Source organism: Cnephaeus nilssonii (assembly GCF_951640355.1).
Source record: "Cnephaeus nilssonii genome assembly, chromosome: 2".
Lineage (NCBI taxonomy): Eukaryota > Metazoa > Chordata > Mammalia > Chiroptera > Vespertilionidae > Cnephaeus > Cnephaeus nilssonii.
In genome coordinates, this window is record NC_137073.1 from 1,707,852 (window position 1) to 1,730,211 (window position 22,360).

Sequence of the window (22,360 nt, forward strand, 5' to 3'; positions counted from 1 at the left end):
TTTTCTTGTGACTGCCTGTGCCAGCTAATGGTCTTTCCTTATATGGACCATAAGCTGTTCTTGTAAGACCCTCCTTCAATTATTATTTGTAATATTCTTTCATTGAATACTATTGCATGCCATGTTGATCTGAGCCAGTGCTTGTTGCTCACCTCTGTGGTCCTTCATTAATACTCTGGAGATTCAGGTTTTATATACTTGTACAATACATGGCACAAAGATAACCCTGTGTATTGCATTGTGTTTTTTTCTTCACATGATGAACATGCAAGATGATCTCAGTTAAGGCTTGGCACTTCTTAGTGGCAACTGGGGGAAGTTATGACATAAGTACTGTGTTGAGTCTGCACATGACCAACAGTGTTTGGCTGCAGGAGCCCCTGGCCACAGCTCATTTGTACATCTTTTTTCCCATACTTGATTATTTGATGACTTGTAGTTTAACCTGTCTGTTGGCTACCTTCTCCTTTGGGGCCTTTTTATATCACCTGTCCCTCTGCACTGCTCTCTCTGCAATATTCTATAACATTGTTATGAGGTGCACATACACGTGTAAAGAGTCCTCAAACACCAGAGACTCTTTTATTGTTTTTACATAGAATAAGACATAACCAACCTTCTGAACAGCTTGCTGGTTTTACCAACAGAGAAACTGCTGGACACACTTAGCAGAAGAATGAGCTTTACACCCTGATTTTCTTCCGTGTGGTACTTGCCATATCTGGGTCATATTTCTGGTGATGTCTTTTCCAGTTTTTTATCTTCAGATGCCCAGAATTTGAGAGCAACCTCTTATTACTATTTCCTGCAGATGTCTTGTTTTTGGACAACTGCATGGAACCAATGTATTATGTGGAATACACTTTTGTATTAGAACTTCCCTCACACCACAGTCAACATTCATTTCCTTTCCATTCTCTGTTATTATGCTGTTATCATAAAATGGAAGATATGGTGGAACCTCTTGAATAGAGTGTATCTGTAGAAGAAGAGTCACAGGTCAGGGCTTCTAAGACAGCTCCACAAACACAGCAGTCCCTTCTGTGTACTTGATGTTTCTCAGTGTTAAAAGATATTCTCCATCTGACTAAGTTATTCTTTTTGCAGAAAGACTTCTTCAGTGATGCATGTGTGAGAGACATCTCTATGAGTGCAAATCCTCACCAGCAACAGTGGGATGCTAGTGAAGAGGAACCCTGGGGGAAAAGATGTGGACAGGGCTTCATTTGAGTTCAAGATCATCTTATATTTATCTTGAGTGTCTTCAACTGGTAGGGAGGTGGGGGAAGATTTCCCAGGCACCTCATATCATGTTCAGCACCAGGCAACTTTTAACAATGAGGATCCACACGATGGCAATGAGATTTCACAGGAATTTATTGGTTGAAATTGTTTGCACCAGAGTGGGAAATGTGAAAATGGTGCCAGGCACAAAGACAAAGTTGTTTAACATCAGAGTGTCTGCTCTAGAGAAGTGAATTATGAGTGTAACAAACGTGGGAAATCTTTTAGACAAATCTTTAACCTCAGTGAGAATTCATACTGGAGAAATGCCCTATGCGTGGACTGATTGTGGGAATTTCTTTAGTGAAATCACTGCACTCATTAAACACCAGATAATTCAACTGGAGAAGAGCCGTATGAGTATAGTGATGTAGGGAAGGCCTCTTCTGAACATTATCCAGAAATGATCAAAGGGCCATGGGTTGTGATATATTTGTGTACAGACATTCTTGAAACCTCCATAGCTACTTCCTCTGGCTGAAGTCATTGACCAAAAAAATCATCTAACAGTTTACTGGATTCCCCTGGCCCATTTAGGGTGTTCACCTCAATGTTTCCTCAACAGGCAAGACCTCAAAGCTAGAGGGAGGAGTACCCTGTAATCAGTCTCAGATGTGTGTTTTGGAACCAGTCTGCATTCCTATTGATTGTTACATGTCAATTATAAATCTACCTTAATAAAGCCTTAAAAAGTACTTCCAAATAAAAACGTAGATAATCCCCTCTTGTTAGTAAATTAAAATGATCACCTCTCTCCTAATTTCTTTGGATGATCAGCCTTGCTGCATTCCTGTTGATTCTGATGGTAATAGTCTTCACTTCCTTCCACTATTTTCTGCCCCCGAGCAAGGCTGATCATCCAAAGAAATTAGGAGAGAGATGGTAGAACCCGTATCAGGTCACCATTTTAATTTACTAACAAGAGGGGATTATCTAGGTTTTTATTTGGAAGTACTTTTTAAGGCTTTATTAAGGTAGATTTATAATTGACATGTAACAAAATCCATTCTTCTAATGTGTATTATTTGTTGAGCTTGGACATACAGATAAAGCTGTAAAACAGTCTCCTGTAAAATAAGCTTATCTCTCACCCACATACAAGTTAGGGTAGCAGTTGGTTTACAGATGTGAGTATGCAACACACTGAGTTTATTCTCTTTTTAAAAAAATAAATACTTTATATATTTTTAAATTTTTAAAATATTTTATTGACTTTTTAGGAAGAGAGGAAGGGAGAGAGAGAGAAATGGTGATATGAGAAAGAAACATTGAACTGCTACCTCATGCACGCCCCCTCCAAAGAATCCAGGCAGGCATATGGCCTGACCTAGAAAGAAACCATTGACCTTTCAGAGCAGGGGATGTTGCTCAACCAACTGAGGCACACTGGCCAGAGAAGAGTTTATGCTTGTATTTTTATTTTTAATTATTGAATTAATATCCATACAATTCTAAACCTTCTTTTGCCACACCCTATATTTATCTCCTGCTCTTTCATAATCTCTCTTTCTGCCCTCACCTGCCCTAAATGAAGTTATTGATTTCCCTTCTTTTACAAGATTAGTATATATATATATGGCCTTGTGCACAAAATTCGAGCACGAGAGGGGGTCTCTCACTCTCTCCTGGCCTGCACTCTCTCCATCCTGGTCCGCTCGGGGGATGTCCTACTGCCAGTTTAGTACAGCTGGCTCCTAACTGCTTGCCTGCCTGTTGGCCTGATCGCCCCCTAACTGCTCCCCTGCCAGCCTGTGGGCCCTCAACTGCCCTCCCCTGCTGGCCTGATGGCCCCCAACTGCCTTCCCCTACTGGCCTGATGGCCCCCAACTGCCCTCCCCTGCTGTCCTGATTGCCTCTAACCACCTCTGCCTCAGCTCCCACCACTGTGGCTTTGTCCAGAAGGAAGCCTGGAAGTGCAGTGTGGCAATGGAGGGAGGTCTGACATAAGAATGGTGTTCAGATGTACCAGGAACCTGCTCCTGTCTAACAGTGTAGGTTCCAATGGCCATACCTCATTTATACATTTCCTTTTCCATACTTGACACTTTGCTGACTCGTCATTTTATCGGTGACTTCCTAGCTTTGGCTATCTTCGCCTTTGTGTCCTTTTTACATCACCTATTCCTCTGCATATCTCTGAAGTATACTACCACATGGACCTATGCAAGTGTTATGAGGAGCACACACATGCTTAAATACCTCTCAAACACCAGGTACTTGTGTATTGAATTTTACTTGAAATGAGATGTAACCAACCTTTTGCACAGCTTGCCCATGTCACCAGCAGAAAATATCTACTGAATGCTATTAGCAGCACAATGAGCTGGACATTACGCTTCTCTTCCATGTGGTGCTTGCCATATTTTTGCTCTATTTCTATTGAAGTCTCCCTTGTTTTGTGATCTTCAGTGGTCAAGAACTTCACAGTGGCCTCTTATTAATCCATCTTTCAGGTCTTTCATTTTTAGCCAATTGCATGAAATCAATGTAGTATGTGCAAAAACACTTTTATAATGGACTTCCCCGTCACCAGAGTAAACATTCATTTCCTCATCATTTCTCTGTTTTTAGGTTGTTGGCATAAAATGGATGATGTGCAAGCCTATTCTGAGCACAGTGTATATATAGGAGATTCTCAGGTCAGGGCTTCCAAGACAGCTCCAGTCACCTAGGGGACCCATCTGCATAAGCCATGTTTCTCAGTGTTAAAAGATATTTTGCACCTGACTGAGTTACAAGTGGTATACTCTGAGAAGAATGTGTTCTTAAGTGATGCATGTGTGAGAGACTTGTTTCAGTGCAATCCCTTAACTGCAACAGAAGGATGCCAGTGGTGAGAAGCCCTGGAATGAAGATATGAAGAGTGACTCACTTGTGACCAGCTGTTGCTTCTACTTATCCAGGGTGTCTGCAGCTAGTAAGGAAGTTGGGGAAGACTCCCCAGCCATCTCAGGGCTTCTCCAGTACCAGGCCACTCTTAATACTGAGGATCCACACAGTAACAATGAGATTTCACAGCAATTTCTCAGTGGAAAAAGACATCACCAGTAGTTTGAATGTGAAACAGCTGCCAGCCAGAAACAGAAAGTTGTTTATCAGAAAGGTCTCTGCTCTGGAGATATGATTTATGAGTATAATAAATGTGGGAAAGTGTTTAGACAAATCTTTAACCACCTTCAACATGGGAGAGTTCACAATGGAGATGCATGTACACTATGAGTGTACTGATTGTGGGAAGGTCTTCAGTGAAAGCACTGCTTTCATTAAACATAATAGAGTTCACATTAGAGAAATGTGGTATGAGTGTGGTGACTGTGGAATGTCCTTCAGTCCCAGGTTTGACTTCATTAGACACCACAGAGTTCACACTGGAGAAAATCCATATGAGTGTAGTGATTGTCGGAAGTCCTTCAGATACATGTCTAACCTCATTAAACACCAGTGAGTTCACACTGGAGAAAAGCCCTGTGAGTATACAGAATGTGGAAAATCCTTCAGTGAAAGCAGAACTGTTATTAAACACCAGAGAGTTCACACTGGAGAAAAACGTTATGAGTGTAGTGAATGTGCGAATTCTTTTAGGCAAAAGAGTCACCTTCTTATACACAAAAGAGTTCATACAGGAGAAAATCCATATGAGGGGAATGACTATAGAACAAGCATGTCAAACTCAAAGGCTAACATGGGCCAAATAAAAAAGGTTTAAGTGTATGTGGGCCGCAAAGAAACAAAAGCTTCAATTTTCATAGAAACGTAGGTTTATTTCTATAGAGACATGTTGAATACAAAGGGCTGAAATAAATAATTGTTAACATAAAATAATAGAACATTTTAATACAAATTTAATATTTTTTCTTGAACATTAACTTACCAGACACTGAATAACTGCACAAATTAATAAGTGTAGTGCAAATAAACTTATGTTTTTCTTGTTCTCTGAAAGCAAAATATTTCCTGTTGTGCACACCAAACAAGTCATTCTATGACTAATGGCATGGCAATTGGCTGCTAAAATATTCACTGCTAGTATTAATGGAGAGAAATGGTGTGCCTGCCCGTAAGGGAAATGAATGTAACACAATTATAGTCATCAGTCCTTAGCGAACATTGTAGTTTGTTATTAATAATTATATATAACAGGATATTGTAAAAATTAAGTTATGAACTTTTTATTAAAACATTTCTTATATACCGTTATATTGGCTGGACCACAAAAATATTCGTTGTGGGCTGCGAGTTTGACATGCTTGCTATAGAAAGTCATTCTGGCATATCTATGCACTCATTCAACATCAGAGAGTGCACACTGGGATAAAGCCTTCTGAATGTACTGATTGTAAGAAATCTTTTAGCCGAAAATATAACCTTACTAGACACCTGAGAGTTCACACTGGAGAAGAGCCTTAAATGTGCAGGGAATTTTATTTGTCTTACTGAGAATAACAACAATGAAGGAGAATCTGTGACACACATTTACCTTAATATAAAACCCTTTTATCAGGACATACACCCTGCTAGATTCCTCATAACTTTCAGGTACAAGTAAGACTTTAAGGAGGTGCTTGCACTTGTGATCCTGACCAGGCCATTGATGTCACTGTAAGTGCTGTGGCTGGAGTGATTTCACCTCCACCACCTGGCTCACCTGAACAGTGTGAATCAGTCACAAACCCTGCATGCTCACTTGTGCTTGAGAAAATTCTGAATATTCTGAACTCTTGGCAGCATCTTCATTCCTTTCTCTCTGACTAGAAAATGGGCCTGACCCAGGGTTTGCCCAGAACACCCATAGTCAGCTAAGAAGTGGTACCTCTTTCAGAGACATTGTGGTTCTCATATTATGCTATGATGATTGGCTTAGGTTCTATTTCACCAATGTGAATTGGCTTGATGTACATGGCTCTGGCTTATGATATTTTTGTAAAAGTGTTTTTCTTTTGTATCTTTAAATGTGTTTGCTCTATTCACTGCCTGTGATGATTTGAAAGCAGAGTTGTAATCTGTCAACATGTAGATGTGAACAGATATTATGGGGCCATCAAACTTTCTGTGCTTCTGAAGGAAGAACATGCTGGTAGAAAATCACACTTTGTCCAAAATGGGCTTATTTTTCATTGCTGCTCAAGGCCTTGAAAGAAAGGCTGCATGACTTTGTGGTTTTAATTTGGAGCCTGGTACCTTGTTTATGAGGTCAATGGTCACCCTGAAGGGAAGGCCTTTTACTGTGCCTCTGTGAACAATATGAATTACGTTCTCTGTTCACAGTATGTATTATATAAGTCTCAGCAATGATGAGGGGAACTCCTCCCCACATACTGCAAAGGAGCCATGTACCATGAAGTACAAAATTACATGGGTTGCTGGCATTTGTTGTAAGACTCTGAGGTTAAACTACTATTGAGACAGAAACTCTTTTCATAGTGATAGGAGAGACTGCAGTAAATTAGATGAAAAATGCCTCATCTGAATGTAAATCCAAAATGTTCCAGGGTGTGTGGCTTGTGTGATCTTTGTGAATAGACATTCTCAGGACCTCCATAACTATTTCCTGTGGCTGAAGTCATTGGCAGAGAAAATAATTTAATGGTTTTTGTGGGTTCCCGTGGCCTCTGTAGCATGTTCACCTCATTTCTCATTTTGTAAGAACTCAAAGCTAGAGGAAGGATAATCCTGTAATCAGTCCTAGGATGTGTCTTTTGTAACCGGTCAGCATTCCTGTGGATTCCTATGGCATAATCTTCACTGCTTGCCAATATTTGTTGCCACTGAGGTAATGATGTTCCTCCCAGGATATAAGAACTAACATGCAAGAAAGTGCATTAAAGCTGTGAAGCCATCACAGGTGAAATAATCTTATCTGTCACTATATACAAGGTGTGGCAAAAGTAGGCTTTCAGTTGTGTGTACACAAAACACATCTCTTGTTCTTTTTTAAAAAATATTTTTTAAAATAGCCCTAACCGGTTTGGCTCAGTGGATAGAGTGTCCGCCTGCAGACTGAAAGGTCCCAAGTTCGATTCCGGTCAAGGGCATGTACCTTGGTTGCGGGCACATCCCCAGTAGGGGGTGTGCAGGAGGCAGCTGATCGATGTTTCTCTCTCATCGATGTTTCTAACTCTCTATCCCTTTCTCTTCCTCTCTGTAAAAAATCAATAAAATACATTTTAAAATATTTTTAAAAATACCTTTATTTTATTTTACTTAGGAAAAGAGGAAGGAGATAAACATCCATAAGCTCCATCCCACACATTCCTTACTGGGAACCCAGGCAGGTCTGTGCACTGACCTGGAATTCACCAGGTACCATTTAGTTCACTGGATGACACCCACCCAACTGAGGCACAAGGTGAAAGCAGAGTTTATTCCTGTATTTTTATTTGTTAGTTATTATTCTCCATACCAACAACTCTAAACCTACATTTCCCACATTCTTCATTTTCCTCCTGTCATTTTATAATCTCTCTTTCTGACTTTCCAGTCTTCCATGCAATCATTCATTTTCCATCCTTTACATTAGATTAGTTCATATTCTTCATAATTTAATAAGTGCTATAAGGTGTGTACTTTTTAAGAAACACTGGTTTTCATAATGCTACACAGATACATTTTTAAAATATATTTTATTGGTTTTCATAGAGGAAGGGAGAGGAGAGAGAGAGAGAGAGAGAGAGAGAGAGAGAGAGAGAGAGAAGAGAAAGAGAGAGAGAGAGAAAGAGGGCGAGAGAGATAGAAACATCAATGATGAGAGAGAATCATTGATCAGTTGCCTCGTACATGCCCCCTACTGCGGATCAAGCCTTCAACCTGGGCATGTGCCCTTGACTGGAATTGGACCCAGGACCCTTCAGTCTGCAGGTCAACACTCTATCCACTGAGCCAAACCAGTCAGGGCTACATTTTGAGATTCAACACAAATGCTTATGTGAATATTGAATTTGTTTTATTGCTAAGTAGTATTGCATTCTATGGATAACAACTTCATCCATTGATCTGCCTATTAAATTAGTTATTTCCAGGTTTGGGGTATCTACATATATATATAAAAGGCTAAGCAACCATTGCATCCAAAACAACTGAACAGACGACCGAACGACTTAGCAGCAAGCTGCATGGGGCGACCAGGCCAGCAGAGGGGTTAGTGAGGGGCTACCAAACGACCAAACAGCAGGCTGCGTGGGTCAACCAGGTCCGCAGGGGGAGGGGCAGTTGGGGGCAACCAGGCTGGCAAGGGGGGACAGTGAGGGGCGAGCAGGCCAGCAGGGGGGCAGTTAGGGGTGATCAGGCAGGCAGGCAGATGAGTAGTTAGGAGCCAGTAGTCCCAGATTGTGAGAGGGATGTTTGATTGCCGGTTTAGGCCCGATCTGAGGGGTCCTGGATTGGAGAGGGTGTAGGCTGGGTTGAGGGGACACACACACACACACACACACACACCGTGCATGAATTTCATGCACCAGTCCTCTAGTCCTATATAATAAGAGAGGAATATGCTCATTATTTGTTACGCCCTGAGTCATAATGACCTACCGCGCATAATGATCGGATCACGGATCTGCAGGAGGGTGGGGGAGCAGAGGGAAACAGGAGGGGGCAGGGAAGCAAGCTATGAGGGGTGGAGAAAGGAGGGAGGAGGGGGGCAGGGGAGCTACAGGAGTGTGGCAGAGATCCACTGGCACATGGATTTGTGCACAGGGCTACTAGTTATAAATAAATCTGTTTGGAATATTTGCGTTCAGTTATCTTCATAGATATGTATTTTACTAATCAAACTGTTGCAGTGTAGGTGAATGTTTCACATTTTAACTTATGCAGAACTGTGTTTTAAAATTGTCATGCACTTTGCCTTCCCACACATGCCCAGCATATAAAAAAATCCAGTTTTTGTTCAACCCTGCAAGGACATGCAGTGGCTAATCTTTTAAAATAGTAGATCTAGAATGTCTATATATGAACTTGCTTTAGTTTTAACTTCATTTTGTAATAATTTTTGATGGTGAACATTTTTCACACATTGATTTACATTGTCTTTATCTTTTTTTATTAAGATGTTGACTCAGAAATTTTGCTTATTTTTAAAATAATTTATTTTAACCAATATGAGGACAGTTCACAATCTAAGATATATTTGAATTTCACTCATTCCTCAATAACTAAATGACTTCTTGCTGCATGAAGAAGTCATTTGAACACTGTAAGGAAAATTGTTTTTCTCAATTTTTAACCTATGTACAATTTAAATCCACGTGTACAGGTTTTATATGCATTGTTAACATTCTCCACCACTCTTTTCTAAGTCTAAGCATTCAATAATACATAAAGTGATGTCTAGGTTTGCAATCTTTGTGAACTTCCTCATGTAAATACCCTCATTGTGGTTAGTTTCAAACTGTCAAAATGATGGCACCGAACAAGGATATGATAAGATATTTCAGTAGCAAATCATTATATTTCCAACATATTAATAAGGTAGCAATCAGTATTCTCAAGAACATATATATGTTATATATACATATATATATAAAAAAACATAACATGCAAATTGTCCCCACGGGAGTTTGCCTGGGAGACTGATTGCTTGCTATGAAGTGCGCTGACCACCGGTGGGGCGACATGGAATGAAGGAAGGCCCCTGCTGGCAGCTGGAAGGCCCCGATCAGTCCTGATCGCTGGCCAGGTCTAGGGACCCTATCCATGCATGCATTTTGTGCACCAGGCCTCTGGTTTATAATAAAATCCTATATAATAAAACCCTAATATGCAAATCTACCAAACAGCTGAAGGACCGATCACTATGATGTGCTCTGACCACCAGGGGACAGACACTCAACGCAGTAGCTGCCCCCTGGTGGTCAGTGCGCTTTCACAGGGGGAGCACTGCTCAACCAGAAGCTGGGCTCACTGCTGACGAGTGCAGCAGTGATGGTGGGAGCCTCTCCTACCTCCACAGCAGCACTAAGAGGGCATCCCCTGAGGGATCCCAGACTAGAGAAGGTGCAGGCCAGGCTGAAGGACCCCTCTCCCCGCAAGTGCATGAATGCCGTGTACTGGGCCTCTAGTAGTACAATAATTGGGAAATGGCAAGTTTTAAATATTTCTTTAAAGTTTTGTTTACCTATTATTGATTTTTAAAATATATTTCAAAATGTTTGTATTGATTTCAGAAAGGTTAGAGAGAGGGAGAGAGAGATAGAAACATCAATGATAAGAGAGAATCATTGATAGGCTGTCTCATACAGGCCACCTACTGGGGTGGAACCCACAGTTTAGCATGTTCTTTGACCAGGAAGCTGAAGATAGTCACTGTGGTTGGTTTGGACAACCAGGATCAGAAAGTGGGGTCATGGCTGAATTGTGGGCCCTGTGGACAGAGTTGACCTTCTTTGCAGGAGGCCTCACAGTTTGCCTTGAGCCCCAGGCTGCCTTCTAATTGGTACCTCTGTACCAGAGGGAACTTTCCAGAACTGAATGCAAATAAAAAGTCCAGTGGCTGACACTTTTGCTTAAAAGTGTATCTGTAAGGTACTTTATTTTATTTTATTTTATTTTATTTTAATTGTCTTAAATTTTACATATGTCTCTTTTTCCCCCCAATTGACCCCCTCCCCCATCCATTCCCAGCCCTGGCAAGTCCCCACTGCCCTAGTGTCTGTGTCCATTGGTTATGCTAATATGCATGCATATAAGTCCTTTGGTTGCTCTCTAACCTCCCCTCCCCTACCATTTGTCTCTAGATTGATCTATTCTTGTTCATCAAATTATATTGATCATTATATGCCACATATGAGTGAGATCATGTGATATTAATCTTTCTCTGATTGGCTTATTTCACTTAGCCTAATGTTCTCCAGTTCCATCCATGCTGTTGCAAATGGTAAAAGTTGCTTCTTTTTAATAGTGGCATAGTATTCCAATGTGTAGATGTACCAAAGTTTTTTTAATCCACTCATCTGCTGATGGACACTTAGGCTGTTTCCAAATTTTAGCTATTGTAAATTGTGCTTCTATGAACATAGGAGTGCATATATCCTTTGTGTTTGGTGTTTCTGTTTCCTTGGGATATAGTCCTAGAAGTGGGATTACTGGGTCAAATGGGAGTTCCATTTTCAGTTTTTTGAGGAAATTCAATACTGTTTTCCACAGTGGCTGCACCAGTTTGCATTCCCATCAGCAGTGCAGGAGGGTTCCTTTTTCTCCACATCCTTTCCAGCACTTGTCATTTGTTGATTTGTTGATGATAGCCATTCTGACAGGTGTGAGATGGTATCTCATTGTTGTTTTGATTTGCATCTCATGGATGATTAGTGACTTTGAGCATGTTTTCATATGTCTCTGGGCCTTCTGTATGTCCTCTTTCGAAAAGTGTCTATTTAGATCAGTGATGGGCAACCTTTTGAGCTTGGTGTGTCAAACTTCGCCAAAAAACTGAGCATAACTCGGGTAGTGTGTCACTTTGAGGAAAAAACATTATTTTGCAAATGTTTCATCCTCAGGAGCAGCAAATGTTTCATCCTCGGCATGCGGCCGCCTTAGTGGCCGCGTGTCATCAAAAATGGCTACGCGTGTCAGTGCTGACATGCGTGTCATAGGTTCGCCATCACTGATTTAGATCCTTTGACCATTTTTTTTATTGGATTGTTTATCTTCCTTTTGTTAAGTTGTATGAGTTCTCTGTAAATTTTGGAGATTAAAACCTTATCAGAAATATCATTGGCAAATATGTTCTACCATGCAGTGGGCTTTCTTGTTTTGTTGGTTTCTTTTGCTGTGCAGAAGCTTTTTATTTTGATGTAGTCTCATTTGTTTATTTTCTCCTTAGTCTCCTTTGCCCTAGGGGCTGTGTTTGATATTGTTATGACATATGTCTGCTATTTTGCTGCCTATGACATTTTGTAGGATTTTTATGTTTTCCCATGTAAGGTACTTTAGTATACACACCGCAAGGATAGTACTCCAGAGAAAAATGATATACACTGAGGCAGTACTGATGATAAGCATCCACAGAATTTCAGATTATCTGGCCAAAATTCACAATAATGGGACAGGATATGGAATAAAAGAAGTAATATTTGAGATAATGACATTTACAATAAATCTAGCTTAAAAATCATTTTTAGAAAGCCAACATCAGCCTATAGAGGTCTCCATTGGATTCCCGTGTTTTAAGAAAGACTGTACTGTCCAGTTAACTCACTGGTTAGAGCTTTGGCTCCAGGAGCGAATGGTTTCTGGTTCCATTATGGTCAAGGGCAAAGACCTCAGTTGCAGGTTTAACCCTTTGCACTCGCTTGCTTTTTTCTCGATTCCTTTATTCTACTCGGGATTTAATTTTTTAAATACCCCAGATTTTACAAAGTGTGGCAGTAGAATAAAAAACTGGAGTTTCTTTTCATACAAACTTATTTATTTGGATTTTTTTATATTTAAATTATTGATACATTCAAAGAGTAATTTTAATCTCTATAATTTTTCATGGTGTGATATTTTTTGAAACATTCCCCCAATGAAGACCTGGTTTACATTCACATGTTTCGCAAATATAAATCGTCTCTCTTCTTCCTCCTTTGATTTTTCTGTTAGAACAAACAACACAATCTTTGTGTTGTTTGTTAGGGTGAGGTGTGATTATATGGAGCTTTCCATCTAAACATTGCTCTAAGTTAGTGGATAATAATCTACCCCTGGAAGTTAGTGTACCATCTCTGAATTCTCCAACAAGATCATGTACTAGTTTCCTAATAAATTTCACATGCATTATCGGTTTTTCATTTTTTCTTTTTTGGCATCAGTTGAGACAGCATTTACATTTTACTTTCATGCTAATGAAAACAAGAAAAGATACTGGAAAAATAGACAAAAATCCCCCTTCCCCCCGCAGTGAAACTACGTGTCGAGTGTGGCTCGACATACGAGCTGCTACCGATGCTAACTGTGTCAAGTCATACTCGACATCCGAGTGCAAAAGGTTAATCCTAAGGCCATGTCGGGGCACACAAAGGAGGCAACCCATAGATGTGTCTCTCTCTTCTGGATGTCTCTCTCTCTCTCTCTCTCTCTCTCTCTCTCTCTCTCTCTCTCTCGTCTCTTTCTTTCCACATCCTCCCATCATTCCACTCTCTCTAGAAGTAAATGGAAAAAGAATCATAGGGTGAGGGGAAAAAAAAGAAAAAGAAAGACTACACGTTGACTGAATTGTGCTTCCTACTTAGTGTTTTTAGACATTAGAAACTGGTTTCTCTAGAGAAAGCAGTTTCTAGTTCACCATGAGCTCTACACTCTCCAGTTTCCAAAGCTATGTTGCAATCCTTCAGAATCACCTTCTCTCACGGGTAAGTTAATTTTTATCACTCAAAGACTAACCTAAGTTAAAAAATAAAGATTATTTTATTCAAAAAGCATTGGGGATTTTTGTACTTAAATAAAAGCAGTGAGGGTATCATGACTATGACACAAATTATGTGGAATTATTCTGAGACTTGTGGTCTTGATTCTATTAGCCTCTTATGTGAAAGAAGGCAGAATTCCACTGAGATCAGATGATTCTGGTAAAGGTTCTTTATAGAGACGTGCGTTTTACTTTTCAAACTGGAAAAGTAAAATGTACATCTTACTTTTCAAAAGGAAATAGGCCCCAATGCACTTGTCCTGGCCCTGCCACCCCTCTCAGACTTTCTCAGGGAGGTCCCAGTGACCACCCTGGCTTCATGTTTCTGTCTTATCACCTGTTGTAGCTATCCTGCCCCATTGTTTTTGGGATATCCTCCACTAGAATGCCAGCAACCAAAGACAGAACACTTGATACTTCTCAAGTCTGGAAGAGTCAACAGTGTCCACAGCCTCAGTCCTTACAGGCCATAGCTGTGTCTGCCTGAGACAGCTGCCCTCCATGCAGCCTAATTTGCTTTCTGATGCATGTGGATGTATATGGGCAATGCTGAGGGGAACAACTCTTAGGCCCATAATTATCCCCTAGAAATAAGAAACTGGATATTGCTGGAGAGGGCAGGGACAGTCCTGTGAGACTCCTGGTCTCTGGTCTCTCTCACACCCTTGCCCACGTGAAAGCTAGGCTGAAACATAATAGAGCAGCGGTTCTCAACCTGTGGGTCACGACCCCTTTAGGGGTCGAACAACCCTTTCACAGGGGTCGCCTAAGACATTCTGCATATCAGATATTTACATTACGATTCATAACAGTAGCAAAATTACAGTTATGAGGTAGCAACAAAAGTAATTTTATTGTTGTGTGTCACCACAACATGAGGAACTGTATTAAAGGGTCACAGCATTAGGAAAGTTGAGAACCACTGTAATAGAGGAAGGTACCTAGGGATGCTCAGAGCATCACTCCCAACCTTCTGTATCCTGATAATATAGTGGAAGTGCACGGCCATCCGGGAGCACTGTGAACAGCAGGAGGACGTAGCCCCAGTGCTCTCTCCAATGGGGATGGGGAGAACTGTGGAGAAACCACATTTAGCACATGTTCATGCACAGAATGAGTGGAAACCTCAGAATCACCATTGATGTAAATGTCAGCATATTTTACCATGATTCCCAATGGAAGAGCAGACCAGGGCAATTGAAATGATAACATGCTTAGAGGCAGGGTAGTGACTGATGTTAATGTAAAAGAACATGGATGCTGGAATGCTTGCAGTCCTGTGTCCTTCCCAATCACCACAGTGTGTGAGCTGAGGCAGTCAGAGACTTAAACTTCACACTCAGAAGTGGTTCTGAGTTTACTACCAGTGAACACTGACCAAACTCCTTTTTGTTTGATGTTCATTCCTTTGAATCTTGCCCGTGATGGCTTAGGGAAGCTCAGGGACAAAGTGCACACAGATGAAGAGAAAGCAATCCATGCTGACTGACTCCTGTGGTTATTTCCTACCAATACCCATTCCTCTCCTTCACACCTGAAAAGTCCCCCAGATTGCTTTCACCATGTGGTGTCCTTCATAGGGCCCACCAAGTATATCAGGTTCCCCTCCTGACCCCCTGAATTTGGCTGCAGCCCTGTGATGTGCTTTGACCAATGAAATGCGTTGGGAGTGAAGTCTGTCACTACTAACACAAGAGTCAGGAACCAGAGACTGGCATTCTCTCTGTTCATTGCTACTAACAGCTACATGGTAACTGCACCTTTATCCTGGTCCCTGGAGAACCAGGGAGGGCATGTGGCATGAACAAGAAAGACACCCTCTTTACTCTAAGCCACTAAAGCTTTGGGGCTATTTGTTACTATTACATCTAGCCTGTCTAATGGGTGTGCATTAACAATTTTGCCCTCCAGGAGGCAGCAGAGCCTAACATTAGAAGTAGAGCTATGTTATTAGAAGCACAAGGGTTTGCCTTCCAGTCCTGCCTTTATTTAACTCTACAATCAGGCAATTTACATTAAGCCTATGAGCATCAATTTCCTCTTCATAAAATATCAGATTGCAGAAAGACTAAATGACATAATGCATGTAAAGCATTGAATTCAAGGCCTGGCACCTGTAGAAAACATTCGGTAGCTATTAGCTCCATAGCTTCACAATGTGAATTGACTATCAACATTCTAACAATGTATGTAATGTCAACTTTTTGTTCTTTGTAGCATTTCAAATTTTGTTTTTAAACAAATAAAATTGGATTATATATATATATTCTCTAATAGCCTTATTTGTCTCTTAATAATGTGATATTTTTATTTTATTTCATTTTTAAAATATATTTTATTGATTTGTTTACAGAGAGGAAGGGAGAAGGATAGAGAGTTAGAAACATCCATGAGAGAGAAACATTGATCAGCTGGAACAGAACCTGGGACCCTTTAGTCCGCAGGCTGATGCTCTATCCACTTTAATAGAGGTATCATACCAGCTCTTTAAAGGTACATTATTACTACTTTGAACACTAGCCAGCTATCATTTTGATTTCTTAGTGTTTTAAATACTTTCATACTGCTATATAGTTCTATGTAAATGAATTTTTAAGTGTTTCACCAACTTTCTTCCAAAAACGCCAACTCATTTTGACGGGAATAATAAGTGTAAACAGTATCGCACTCATTTCTCAGCTCTTTGAACATGATTTCCCACTGACAAAATTGTGTCGTTCAAATATTAAATCTATTTGAACATGTATTTCTAGTGTATGAAGCACATTCCTAAATACTTCCCTAGTCTATCGTTGTGAATTCTCAGTGTTACATTCACATTTGTTCAGTGATTGAAGCCCATAAATTGTGAATTCCAAATGTTAATACACCATAACCCTAACCTGAACCCTAACCCTAACCCTAACCCTAGCCCTACCCTAACCCTAACCTGAGCCTGAACCCTAGCCCTAACCCTAATCATAACCATAACCATAACCATAACCATAACCATAACCATAACCCTAACCCTAATCCTAAACCTAACCCTAAACATTACTTTAACCCTAACCCTAACCCTAACCCTAATTCTAACCCTATCCCTAACCCTAACCCTAACCCTAGTCCTAACCTTGATGATGTCAGCACTCCCAGCAGGTCCCCTGGCTCCAAACCATTAACCACCTCAGCACTTCTGGCTGTCCACGTGGCCCTTTTCCCTTGATGACATCAGCACTCCTAGCAGGTCCCCTGGCCCAAACCATTACCACCTGAGCACTTGAGCCTGTCCACGTGGCCCCTCCCCCTTGATGACATCAGCACTTCTGGTTTAAATGCTTAGGGTGTTTCAAGCTCATTCATTGTGAATTCCAAGTGTTTAAACACCATTTTTACATATATACCAGCACTTTAACCTTTTGCACTCAGATGTCTAGTGTGACTCGACATGGTTAGCATCGGTAGCAGCTCGTATGTTGAGCCATACTCGACACGTAGTTTCACCGCGGGGGGAAGGGGGATTTTTGTCTATTTTTCCAGTATCTTTTCTTGTTTTCATTAGCATGAAAGGACAAATAAAATGTAAATGCCGTCTCAACTGATGCCACCACCTAAGCTTATCTTTTGCATAGGCAGGAATCTTGAGTAGGAGGGTCCAAGGCATGAGTCGTTGCATTATGCCTTTTTGAGCTTGCATCATCTTACCTTGGTAAAGAACCTTCCTTATCTTTTCGTCTCCTAGGTTTGTTTAGGTTTCTATTACCATACCACAGATGTTGTCATGACACAGGGTTTAGTTGGATGATTGGTTTGCCCCCTAGCAGTCGCACGTTCTGAGTGAATTTAAACATGTGAATGTAAACCAGGTCTTCATGTGGGTGAATGTTTCAAAAAATATCACACCATGAAAAATTATAGAGATTAAAATTACTCTTTGAATGTATCAATAATTTGAAATATAAGAAAATCCAAATAAATAAGTTTGTATGAAAAGAAACTCCAGTTTTTTATTCTACTGCCACACTTTGTAAAATCTGGGGTATTTAAAAAATTTAATCCCGAGTAGAATAAAGGAATCGAGAAAAAAGCAAGTGAATACCAAGGGTTAAATATGAATTGTTACCATTTGAAAGACTATCCTACCTTTCACAGCCCTTTGAATACAAATTCTCAGTTATTTCAACATTCATTAGAGATGTTAAGGTTCTAAAACATATTCCAAGTGTTTTAGAAACACTCTTACACATCCCCTGGTCTGTTATTTTGACCTCTGAGAATTTTAACATTTTAATACAAGTATCATACCTGCTCTTTAAAGGTATATTATAACTACTTTGAACACTAGCCAGTTATCATTTTAATTTCTTAGTGTTTTAAATACTTTCAAACTGTTATATAGCTCTATGAAAGTGAATTTTTAAGTGTTTCACCAACATTCTTCCAAAAACACCAACTCATTTCGATGGGAATAATAAATGTAAACAGTATCGCACTCACTTCTCAGCTCTTTGAACACGATTTCCCAGTGACAAAATTGTGTCGTTAAGATATTAAATCTATTTGAACATGTATTTTAGTATAGGAAGCACATTCCTAAATATTTCCCTAGTCTATCATTGTGAATTCTCAGTGCTACATTTATATTTGTCCAGTGATTGAAGCTCATACATTGTGAATTCCAAATGTTAATACGCCATAACCCTAACCTGAACCCTAACCCTAACCCTAACCCTACCTAACTCTAGCCTTACCCTAATCCTAAACTGAACCTTAACCCTAGCCCTAACCCTAATCCTAATCCTAACCCTAACCCTAAAACTAACCCTAACCCTAACCCTAACTTTAACCCTAACCCTAATTCTAACCCTACCCCAAGCCCAAACCCTAACCTTAACCATAAACCTAACCCTACCTAACCCTAACCTGAGCCTGAACCCTAGCCCTAACTAATTCTAGTCCTAAACCTAAACCTAACGATAGCCCTAACCCTAACCCTAAACCTAACCATAGCCCTAAACCTAACCCAAACCTTAACCCTAACTCTAAACCTAGCCCTACCCTAAACCAAACCTGAGCCTGAAACGTAATGCTAGCCCTAACACTAACCCTAACCCTAAACCAAGCCCTAGCCCTAGTCCTAACCTTAACACCTAGCCCTTAGCCCTAACCCTAACGCTAGCCATAAACCTTGCCCTAGCCCAGTGATGGCTAACCTATGACACACGTGTCAGTACTGACACGCGTAGCCATTTCTGATGACACGAGGCCGCTGAGGTTTATTAAATACAATTATATATAACAATTATAAATTTATGTTATTTAAACTATAAATATCGGGAAATAATGTTTTTTTCCTCAAAGTGACACACTACCTGAGTTATACTCAGTGTTTTGGAGAAGTTTGAAAAACCAAGCTCAAAAGGTTGCCCATCACTGCCCTAGCCCAAAACCTAACCCTAACCCTAACCCTAGCCCTAGTGCTAACCCTAACTTTAAAACTAACCCTAAGCCTTACCCTAACCCTAGGACTATCCCTAGCCCTAGCCCTAAGCCTAATCCTAACCCTAACCCTAGACCTAACCCTAATCCTAACCCTAACCCTAACCCTTACCATAACCCTAACCCTAGCCCTAGCCCTAACCCTAACCCTAACCCTAGCCCTAACCCTAAGCCAAACCCTAGCCCTAACACTTACCTTAAACCTAACCCTAGCCCTTGCCCTAGCCCAAACAATAACCCCAACCTGAGCCTTAAACCTAGCCCTAACCCTAATGCTAACCCTTACCCTAACCCTAAAACTAAGCCTAGCCATTGCCCTAGGCCTAGCCCTAACCCTAACCCTAACTCTAACCTGAGCTTGAAACCTAGCCCTAACCCTAATCCTAATCCTTACCCTAAACCTAACCCTTACCTTAACAGTAACTTTAACCCTAACCCTAATTCTAACCCTATCCCGAGCCCAAACCCTAATCCTAACCCTAAACCTAGCCCCACCCTAACCCTAACCCTAAACTGAGCCTGAACTGTAGCCCTAACACGAATCCTAATCCTAACCTGAACCCTAACCATAACCCTAACCCTAAACCTAGCCCTAACCCTAACCCTCACCCTAAACCTAACCCTCACCCTAACCCTAGCCCTAGCTATAGCCCTAGCCCTAGCCCTAACCCTAAACCTAACCCTGGCCCTAGCCCTAATACTAGCCCTAGCCCTAACCCTAGCCCTAACCCTAACCCTAACCCAAGCCCTAACCCTAACCCAAGCCCTAGCCCTAAACCTAACCCTTGCTCTAGCCCTAGCCCTAACCCTAACACCACCCTAAGCCCCTAAGCCCCTAATCCTAACCCGTTATCTAGTAACCGGTAACCAGCTAACTAGTAACCGGCAAACTGGTAACCATTGACCGGTTAACTGGTAAGCGGTAAACAGTAAACTGGTAACCAGTAACCAGTTAACTGGTAACTGGTAAACCGGTAAATGGTTACCTGGTAACTGGTAACCATTTAACTAGTAACCTGGTAACCAGTTATAGTTACCTGGTTACCAGTTAACCGGTAACCGGTAACCAGGTACCTAGCAACATCTGAACCTGTTAACTATCAACCTGGTAACTGTGCTGATATAGTCAGGAAACACAGGTGGCAACCTGAACTAATAATCCTCAGAGCTAAATTGCCAGACAGCCACCAAAACTTAGAAAGCCTATCCTGCAGCAACCTACCCCCGCCTCCCTCCCTTCCTTCCTTCCTTCCTTCCTTCCTTCCTTCCTTCCTTCCTTCCTTCCTTCCTTCCTTCCCCTTTTAGGTCCTCCCTCTCCTCTGTGAGTAAAATGGAACTAACCTGAATGGGAATCAAAAATGTTAGCAGACAATGCAGCACAAAGGAAAGCCCAGCAAACATCACTTGGAAACAGGACCCCTCGTCCTGGATGACAAAAATGATCAGCACGAGACAAATGACACACACAGAAAGAAAATCAAATGCAGGCAACAGCACTGTCACCCTGCATTCATCACTGGAGAAACATGCCAGTGATGTAAGGAAATTGCAACACATAATGAAGCTTTTAAGCCACACAACCATGAAACACCAAGCAATGAGAAGGCAAAGATTAATGGGAATGAGGGAGACACCCAACAAAAGGGCAAATCAGAACAACACTCACATAAGGAAGGAGATTTTTGAATAATTGCCAAACACAATGTCCATGAAAATGAGGACCTGAGCAGCGTCACACAGGCACATATGCTAGATTCACAGGTTTGTAGGACACAGCACGAGTGTGCCAGGCAATCATAACTCCAGACATAGGTGACTCTGGAAGACTGACGCAATGGAAATAAGACTCCGGAACTGAGGGAAATCAACCGGGAAGCAAATCACATGTCCAAGAAGGCCTCATCACACTGGAGAACAACTGCGGCCCCAGCTTTCTGCGCTGCACCTGGCATGCATACCAAACAAAGACAAACTATCAGTGTCTGGAAAGTGCATGCAGGGATATGTTTCCAGAGACGTACTTGGGGGGAGGAGAACACTGGCAGAGTGAAGGGCCAGGTGCATTCGCTGATCACTGCATGGGCACCTATATGGGCTAGCAAACAAGCACGCAAGCATCCATAAGGTCATGGATGTCAAATGACCCAGGCAGCCAGGCATACACCGCATAAAAAATCATTATGGGAAACATCAGTGGGAAGCACAGTGAAATAAAATGCCCTCAAAACAACTACAAGTAAATGTTTCAGGAGGAACAACATGGAAAACTGCAATGAAAAGCAAGGGAAGGAGCACTTCAACAAACAGCACTGACAGTCAGGAAATGCAGTTGCAAGCAACTGCTTTGGTCTCAAAAAACAGTCTTCTGGAAACATACCCACACAGAAATGTGTCTGACAGAAGTAGTTGAAAACCCTGACAATGCAGCGAGCGGAAAACAAGAACATAACGCAGAGAACAAAGGTCTGTTTTGCAAGCACTTCAAGTGTCAAAGAAGCATGCGGTGCTGACACGCCGATACAGAAACCGCGGCTGACCAAACCACAGCGTGTATGAATGTGACAGAGAACACGGGAAAAGTAAGCCTGAAAGTGTGACACATAAGGAATGTGGAGCAAACACTGAACGTCTCCAGACAATGCCAACAAAAACAGTTATGGGCAAAAGTAACCTGGAATAAATTCGCTGCAGAGCAAACTGTCATGTAAGCCAAAAGCCACCCAACAATAACAGTGGCAGCCATATAGCAGAAGGTAACTGAGGGTTCAAGAAGCCAATGGCACAAGAAGGCGGAAAGTGCCCCTGCATGCAGGAACACAGGAAAGCAATAAGAAACACTGCATCTGGCGAAGACCATGTGGCACAAGGAAAGAAAAATGAGCGCTAAACAGACGTCACAGTACTGCCAAACTGCACTCCTACACATTGTTTGCCTACAAAGTACCCGGCAAAGCCTCCAAATTGAAAGAAAGAAAACTGCTCTCCCATAATCACTCACCGGTCGGCAGCTGAGATCCATCACAGTAAAGGAGCTTCCCAAATCGCCGCACCTCGCATGACTTCTCCAAGGTCTGAAACATAGAGAGAAACGTCACTACAACCAGAAATAACACCTAGTCCTAGACCATGCAGGCACAAACCTTTAGTGAAATGGCATGCCATTCCAAGAATAGCCACAAGGTGGCAGCAGAGGATCACATGCGCACTATGCAAGGGAGAAAA